Raw genomic sequence first — 9,233 nt, forward strand, 5'->3', positions numbered from 1 at the left:
TTTTACTTTACCATATGCTTCCCCTATAAAAACTGGCTTCTTTTGAATTGCTTTTCTCTTTTTTTTTTTTTTTCAGATAAGATTTAACAGGAAAAAAGCAAATCAAATTTTTTTCACCTGTTCTTGGTTGTTGTTTCATCTGCAACTTGCACCATAAGAAAAATTTCTGTCATTCTTTGTTATCTAAATTCTATCTTTTCCCATTCTTTTTTTTGTACTCCACACCAATCTTCCCCTAAGGCACTGGCTCCTTTTAATTGCTTCTCTCTTTTTTTTTTTTCCTCAGATAAGATTGCCCAGGAAAAAGGTAAGTCAAAAATTTTTTCATGTATGTTTAGTTGTTGTTTCATCTGTTTCTTGCACCTTGAAAAAAAAGTTGTCATTTTATGTTACCTAAGTTCCATCTTTTCCCATTCTTTCCTTTTATACTCCACACCATGCTTCTCCTATAAAGACTGGCTTCTTTTAAATTGTTTTTTACTTCCTTTATTCCCTCAATAAGATTGCACAGGAAAAAGACAAGTCAAAATTCCTTTTGCCTGTCCTTAGTTGTTGTTTCATCTGTAACTTGCTCCTTTGTCTTCAGCTATCAATGATCATCTTCCTCAACTTCCACATTCATATTATTGCATGATTTCATCTTACTCTCTTAGTTTTCCAAATGATGTCTGCCATCTTCATGTGTTTCTCAGTTTCCCATATTCCTACCTCCTTCATTTGTCTTGTCCGAGAAATCAATGTACACACTTCCATTTGTTTAGATAAATTTTATTACTAACATATCTAATATGTTTGGCCATTTTAAAGTTTATGATGCATAAGGTATTCTTCAAGAGAAACTCTGGTCATTTGATTTAGACCTCTGACTACTGGCATTAATACCACAGTTCTCTTCCTTTCAAGTTAAGATAGCTAGTACCTCCAAATTGATACTAAAAGTCTCAGTAATGTCAAAAGGTATTACTAACGCTTTTAAAAGGTAGTCATCAAATATAACATTCCTAAGATATTTCTTATTCAGTAAATTTTCTTCTTTTATTTCTCTTTTCACTGCTGTAGACTATTCTCTGGATAAGTGTGAGCTCTCAGCCCATGTCTGTATGTTTGTGTGTGTACATGTGCAAACAATGTTTTCATGTGTATCTGCATTCTGATTTGTTTCATGTTAAAATATATATATTTTTTTCCTAGCACAATAGATTTTCTTTATGTTTCCCTCACATTATATTTACACTGACCCTTCCATTTTCTTTTTCAGAAATATTGCAGCACAATTTAGGTAAATTTTCTGACAACTTTTTTGCTCCCAAATGGCTTTTAAAAGCCCTCCTTTTTTAATGTCTTTAATTTCCATACCTTTTTATCTGTATGTTGTCTACGGGCTTGACCTTCTCCTGGGTGTCTACACTTTCTTTCCAAATGTTGTTATGGGCTCCTCCTTATTAAGTTTTGTCATTTTTTGTTTCCTACATTTCATTCTTTCTTTTTTTATTCCCTCCACTCTCCCCCAATAAATGTTGGCTTCCTTTGTCTCTGGAGGCTTCCCATAGTTTTGCTAAGAAGTGGTGAGATAAAGGGCATTTGACTAGTAACTACCTGGCTTACACCCATATGTATTTCTAGAGACACCAAATCTTTGGACCACTGTCACAAGTTTCAAATACTAGGGCCAATGTTTATGCAACTGATGTTTTCCCAAACCTTGTTAGATTACTTGTTCAGTAATTTTCAATATAGTATTTTTTGTCCTGTGAAAGATGAGTCAATTCTGATGTCATTCTTTGGTCAAATATAAGCTTGAACCTAAGTCTTCCACTGCCACTGATCATACTACCAAGCATTCACAAGTATACAAATACTTCACATGTTTCCTGGCTTTCACCACCCCCCTACAAACCATTGTGATTATTCTATTTTCACATTTTGATTTGCATAGTAGTCAACTCTTAAATGCAATTTTTGATGTGTTTAGAAACACTTTTGGTCTTCAGAAATATTCTCTGATAAGATGTTCTTGATAACTTACTGTGAACAATGTCAGATTTGTGATCTCTGAAGAAAAATATTTAGCTTCACGACCAGGGACCAGGCTTGATCACTCAAGAGCTTTTGTGTGGCAGAGTTTTATTAAAGTAAGAAAAGGGACAGAGAAAGCTTCTGACAAAGACATCAGAAGGGGGGATGGAGAGTGCCCCCCTCAATAGTGTTAGCAAGGGAGTTACATACTTTTTAATTAATTATTACAATAAATCAAAGGAATGTCTCAAGTTTGTGAAAATTTTATCAGACCCACTCCCACAGGTTGCATTTTAGGATAACAGGATTAGAATTTAACAGTAGAAAGATCCTACCAGACCCATTGAGAGACAAATACAGCAGTCTAAGAAGCAGATTAAACAGTGACTAGGTACAGAACTAAATACATTTTATTATTGATTCTGGAAGCAGAGATAAAGGTAAGTTATCAATCAGTCAGTCACTCAGTCATGTCCGACTCTTTGTGACCCCATGGACTGCAGCATGCCAGGCTCCCCTTTCCATCATCTACTCCTGAAGCTTACTGAAACACATGAAACCCAACCCCAAATAACTGTTCTGCCATCTGTTGTTGTTCAGTCACTAAGTCAGTGTCTGACTGTTTTACCACCCCATGGACTGTATCCAGCCAGGCCCCTCTGTCCATGGGATTTTCCAGGCAAGAATACTGACGGGGTTACCATTTCCTCCTCCAGGGTATCACCACAACCGAGGGGTCAGTCGAACCCATGTATCCTGCATTTGCTGGTGGGTTCTTGACTACTGAGCCACTAGGAAAGCCCAATCTGCCACCTAAATGGTGTTAAGACATTAATTTGTCTAACAATATTTTCTTCAATTTGATATTTTATATCATTGGTAAGATTTCCAACTAAACTGAAAATCAGGCCTTCTATCATTTAGAACTGTAGGGTTCAATGTATCATCCCTCAAAAGTTTGCCTAAGGCAAAGATCTTCTTTTTGGGTCTTTCCCAATTACCTTGGTGTGGTGATATTTTCATAAGGTATAAAATAAAAGTAAATTAGAATAGAATTTTCAGGTGAAATCTAAGCATAATTCTGTTTTGGGTATGTCTAAAATAGTTTTTTCAGATACAACTTTAGCTTTGATAAATTAAATGCTGGGAAATCACAAATCAAACCTACAGCAAATAATCCCTATTATTGTTTTTATTAGCCTTAAATGTTAGCTCTCAGTTTTTATTTCACATTGTATAAGCTCAGGTAACCCTATTGGTTTCCTTTACTATATTTAATTAATATTGCCTGAGGGACAGATTTATATGCCTTGTCTTAAAATACCAGTCAGGGGAAGCACTCGAGTGAGGTATAATGTCTACCCCACAATAAATCAGACATAAGAGATGTAACATTCTTAAAATATAGAAACTTGCTTAAATACAGCAATTTTTATAAACTTTGATCTCAATTATATCAATTTTCATATCTTTTACTTTAATTTTCATTAAGATTCCATCAGCATGCTTGAGACAAGTGCTCGGGGATGGTACACTGGGAAGACCCAGAGGGATCGGGTGGAGAGGGAGGTGGGAGGGGGGATTGGGATGGGGAATATGTGTAAATCCATGGCTGATTCACGTCAATGTATGGCAAAAACCACTACAATATTGTAAAGTAATTAGTGTCCAACTAATAAAAATAAATGGAAAGAAAAAAAAAAAGATTCCATCAGCAAACCTTGATCTTCAATGAGCACCAGAAGCTTTTCCTTTTATCCACCAGCCATATTATCAATTTTTGTATAAATTCACTGGTGTCCTCAGTGAGAAATTGAACCAAGGGACGAAGACTCTTTTGTCAATCTTAATCTGATTATTTGGCCTGACTGTTGCCCCAAGTAATCAAATGCTTATCAGATATCTCTGTAATTATTCTTCCATGGTAAATAAAGTGGACTTATTCGGGGCCTTTTAATGTTGAAGACCAACAAGGGATTCCTTTGGCCTATCAAACCTCAGGTAGTATGGTATCAAATTTTGCTTTAATCCTATTAATGTCCATTTTTAAAATTCTGTTTCTTTATAACCATGGAACAATTTTTCTGTTGGGAATGAGTCCTTTTGAAATTTCCACCTATTGAGAAAGGAATTTTAGGCTGTCCTTTGGCTTCTTTTTATTTCCATATTAATCAATTTAATTAAAAATTGATCTAATATTTTATTAGCATTTATAAGACTACTTGACTGGGAAGCTGTGACCACAAATAAGGCTTCCCAATTTTTTTTTGTTTGTTAAACTAAAGAGTTTTTAGGTTACCCATTTCATATATATATTTTTAGCCACTTTCTAATCTGTTTTTCTCATAGGTACCAACAAAATTGCTGTTTATAATGAGACCTTTCTAAAAATTTACCAATTTAAAATTTCTCCAATTTAAAGGATCCATTGTCTGGCCATTGATGAATAATATCTTAGTAGCAACTTAAACCAATAAGACACAAAAGGTGTCCCCACAAGAGAGGACAAAGGATGTAGTCTTCACAAGATCTAAAATGTTTACTCCCAAAAATAGTCTTAAGAAAGTAAAGGGCCTTCACTGTATAGGCAGATGCACTGAAAGTTAAGATGACAAAGGCCTTATGGGTTGGGGCCACTTATGACAAGTTCCCTGAGAGTCGGCATGCAGTTAGTTGCTCAGTCATATCTGACTCTTTGCAACCCCATGAACTGTAGCTGGCCAGGTCCCCTTGTCCATGGAGTTCTCCAGGCAAGAATACTGGAGTGGATAGCCATTCCCTTCTCCAGGGGATCTTCCTGACTCAAAGATCGAAGCCAGGTCTCCTACATTGAAAGTGGAATCTTTATTGAGAGTTGGCATAGCCAGACAAAAAGATTGCTCAGAATCCTAGTCTATCTGACTGGCTGCCAAATGTATACCATATATGTATCTTCTGCACAGCACAGGCCAAGCTCTCAAAACACAGAAAAATGAAATTTGGGAAGAGCAGGTGAAACATTTGCATCTCAAAGACACTAGGACAAAAATGCAAGGTCCTCTATAGAAGAGTTTTTTTTTTTTTTCCCACCCCTTTGAAGTCAGATTTCTGAAAAGATGTTCATCAAACCAGGTTTTTTAAGCTATGCTTGCAAAAACATAATTTTGGTATGTCAAAACAAGCCTCAATTTGGCCATTTTTTGGGTGAGATGTCCTTTAATTCACAACAAATAAGTATTTGTAAGTGTAAATTCTGTACTTACACAATAAAACCTTCCCAGTGTGTCTCAACTGAGGATAACCCTCTAAGTGTCTTTCAACTGAGAAAAATTTCTCAGTGTCTTTTACTCTGGCATTTCTTCTTGAAACTAAATTTCTAGGAAAATCTGCTACTGCATAAATTTATCACCACTGACTAAAACTCAGGTTCATCAGTAAATAATGGAAGATTCACCCAGAATCATCTGGACCCTCTGAGGAGGCACATAGGCACAAGGGAACTTCTGTTAGTGCCAAAGCTAGAGATCCTCATGGAGATCAGGTGAAGAAGAGAAGTCTGGTTTTGGCACCTTTGTTGGTCACCAAACCAAAATTGTTGACTGAAAAACAAATGCACAAGCTAAAAGTTTTAAGTTATGTTTTATTTGGGGACCTTACTCAGGACTATAACCTAGGATACAGCCTCTCAGAGAGTTCTGAGGAACTCTTACAGAGAGATTAGGAAGGATTCAAATTATCTAGGAGTTTTTACTGAAAAAACAAAAGCAAAACTGTAATGGAACACATCAAAATTACCTCTAATAATAATTAAAAAACAAAAAACAAAACAGGCATCTCAAGTTAATGCCTTTTTATATATAGTAAGATACAAGAGTCGGGGCTTATTGAAATTATTCCTTTGATATGTGTCCTAACTACTGGGGCCAGTATCCTGTTTTTCTCCATCCTGAATCCCCCCAGTGTACACCATCTGGTTCTGTTGTCTTCATGGTAGGCAACGTTCATTGTTTACCAAAATGTCAGGCAACATTTTTTTGTCTGCAAGAAAAAATTGTCACCATTTTTCCTAGATAAAAATAGTTGCTTCCTTGTTATTTTTCAGGACTTTTTCCATGTTTTTTTCTTTTTTTCTAATTACATCCATCTTATCTATTTACTGAGCAGTGGAAATTTTATTTTCACTTTCATTTTCTGGTTTTCCTTGAAATTTACATGAGTTTTTCCATTATATTTTTCAGAACAACTCAAGAAGGAAATTGGTAAGTTTTATTTCTCTTTTCAAAAGATTTATTTCCTAGATATACTTTTTCCTCTTATTTCTTGACATGCACCTCTTACATAATCCTATCGTTCCTTTGCCTGCTTGTGAATTTAAAATGACCCTATCCATTTTCTTTTTGGCATCCTGAATTTCTAATAAAATTCCCATATTAAGTCTCAATTTTTTCCTCTACCTTTTTATTCTATCCCTTTTCTTTTATCTTCCTAGTGATTACCATAACTTTGTTATAAGGTTGGTGAAAAAAAAAAAAGATTGGTGAGATGAAAGGGATTAGGCTAAGAAGAATGTGGTTATTTTTATTCAATAGAAAACTTCCCTTAACTTCGGTTTTTCCTCATGTGCTCTGAGATTGAGTCCCATTTTTTTTAATATATTATACTCTTTCAATTTAAGAACAGGGTTCAGACTCCAAAGTTGCTGAATAAGATAGGTTCCTCCTTTGTTGACCTTTTAAATATTTGCATATACTAATGTCAAGTGTAATCTTGATACACTTTGCTTGGCCATAATCTCCAGTGATCTTAGGTACATAAATATTTTTTTGTATAACTTTGCATCATTGTTTCTTTCCAACCAAAATTATTACCCTTCATTCATTTTTATTTTAACCACTTATTAGTTGATTCAACAAATTTCTCTTCCTTCAGGGCCTTGAGCATTTTTCAGTCACTCAGATAAACTTCATTGATAATATATCTCTAAATCCTATGGTTAATTTCTAAGATTATTCTATTTTATTTTAGTATTTTACTATAAAAAATATTAAATCCTCATGTCCTTTCATATCAGATTATATTCTTCATATTATAGTGGAATTTCCAGATGAAATGAACTTTAGACATTTCTTTCATTGCTTTTGAAATGGACATTACTTAGAAAGTTTCAGACACAAATATTGACAGATGTATGGCATTGTTGGCATATTCTTTATGAAGTTAAGAAAATCTGTTTATATATACATACATGATTGTGTATTTTCTTTCAGAGAAGAAGAAGGCTCAATTCAAGTCTGGTGAGTAATGATCATCTCTCAGAAACCTTCACTGTTCTGTTTTTCTTAGATTCTGCCCCTATGCCAATGGGATAGAATGCAGAAATACAACAAAAATGTTTAGTGTAAGCACAGCAGCATTGGAAGCATTATATTTATTAATATCAATGCTTTCAATAAATTCTCTCTGAAATGCAAGCCACTAATTATTCAGCCTGTAATTCTTCCTCTCCCCTTTCATTCATTTCTTCCTTCCTTCCTTCCTTCTATGCTCCTTCCTTCATGCTCCTATCCCTGCTACCTTTGCTTTTTTCTATATTTCTATCTATCCTCCACCTGATCATTTTTATCACCATGTTTGAATATTGGAATATGAGGATATAGGATAGAAAGAGGAAATTCAAAGGATTCGGTAGAAGAAATAGAGCAAAGGCAAATATTTCTTATATTTGTTTTTAATATAACAAAAAAGACAATGAAAGAATAAAATGATAAAAGTAAGGCTTTTTCTATTTTGTTCTTTTGCAGTATGGAGAGAAACACCATTGTATGCTGGTGAGCAATACAGACTCTGATGAAGAACATCCTATTATCATAGATTTTATAGAACATCTAGTGTATGCAAAACATTTGCTGAAAATTAAGGAAACACTAAGCATTTATTTCATGAATTCAATAGATAAATCATTATTCTAACAAATAATAGTGTGTTTGGAGCTTTGCATTTTAGTAGTTTTATTATTTTTGATTGCAGGTAACATTGTGTTTTGAGTGTAGATAGAATCATTTTCATCTGCTAAAATTTGAGGAATCTAAAGTGAACAATAAGTTATTTGACCAGACTCATCATATACTATATTTCCTTTCAAACATCCTAAATAGATAACAAATATTTATCCTATATGAATTTTGGATGAGGATAGCATAGGGACAGGGCAGGTCTTCAAGACATATATAGTTTAGCATCTTGTAAAAAGAGGTTCAAGTATATAAAAGAGGCTTTTTCTTTGTTGTTTGCTGTTATTCTTGAATTAAGGAGTTTATTACTATAGTGCTCTGGACAGTTGGACAGCTCTACCTGTCAGACGGTGGATTCTCATGTTCATTTGTTCCTTGCAGATTGGAGAAAAGAAGAGTTCCAGACTGGTGAGTCTATCATAGTCCAAGACAGACCCTGTTCCTTGTAGGTAGTCCCAGGGAAGATGCAGAGAGGTGAACTGGATCTCCCCAGGGTCAGAGAAGCTCTCACAGAAGGGAGACTCTGGCCCAAGCCTACTGATACCATTCCCAGAAACTTGATGATCTCTTGTCTTTGCAGTAAATCTGACTCTGGATGCAGCCACTGCCCATCCTGCCCTCTTCCTGTCTGAAGAGGGGAGAAGAGTAACCTGGAAAGAACCATCTCAGGAACTTCCCAGCTGCTCACGGAGATTTGTCTCCCTTCCCTGTGTGCTTGGTCAACTGCATGTCGGCTCAGGGAGATTCTTCTGGGAGGTGGAGGTTGGGGATGCACAGTCCTGGGACCTGGGAGTTTGTAGGGATAATGTAGTAAGGAATAGTGGTGTAATGTCACCACAGAATGGTTTCTGGGCCATTAGGCTCCATGATGGGGAGTACTGGGGCCTCACATCCCCAGAAACATATCTTACTCTTAAAGAAAAACCCTGTAGGGTGGGAATATTCCTGGATTATGAGGCTGGAGATGTATCTTTCTATAACATGGTAGATGGGTCCCACATCTTCACATTTTCCAAACAAACATTTTATAGTGTCCTAAGACCACTTTTTAAACTTGAGTCCTCTGACTCAGGCTCCTTGACTATTGTCCAAGTGGAGTAGAACACATTAATATTGTAATTTGTGTGCCTACCTTTCTCTGACAATTACAATTCTCCCCACTAGACACAAACTGATTCTTTTTCTTCCTCCCTTACTGGTTTATTCTCAAGATGAAGCACAGACTGG

The 9,233-nt window shown here is 35.5% G+C and overlaps 1 long non-coding RNA gene across 1 annotated transcript; it reads left to right on the forward strand.

Annotated features, from left to right (window-relative positions):
• The first annotated feature begins 4,871 nt into the window (after window positions 1–4,871).
• Window positions 4,872–8,821, forward strand: LOC133059606 (uncharacterized). The gene is made up of 4 exons (XR_009693591.1): window positions 4,872–6,254; window positions 7,263–7,823; window positions 8,305–8,414; window positions 8,587–8,821. It is a non-coding gene; the product is annotated as an uncharacterized LOC133059606 (long non-coding RNA).
• The last annotated feature ends 412 nt before the right edge of the window (window positions 8,822–9,233 follow it).

This window comes from Dama dama, chromosome 7 (assembly GCF_033118175.1).
Source record: "Dama dama isolate Ldn47 chromosome 7, ASM3311817v1, whole genome shotgun sequence".
NCBI lineage: Eukaryota > Metazoa > Chordata > Mammalia > Artiodactyla > Cervidae > Dama > Dama dama.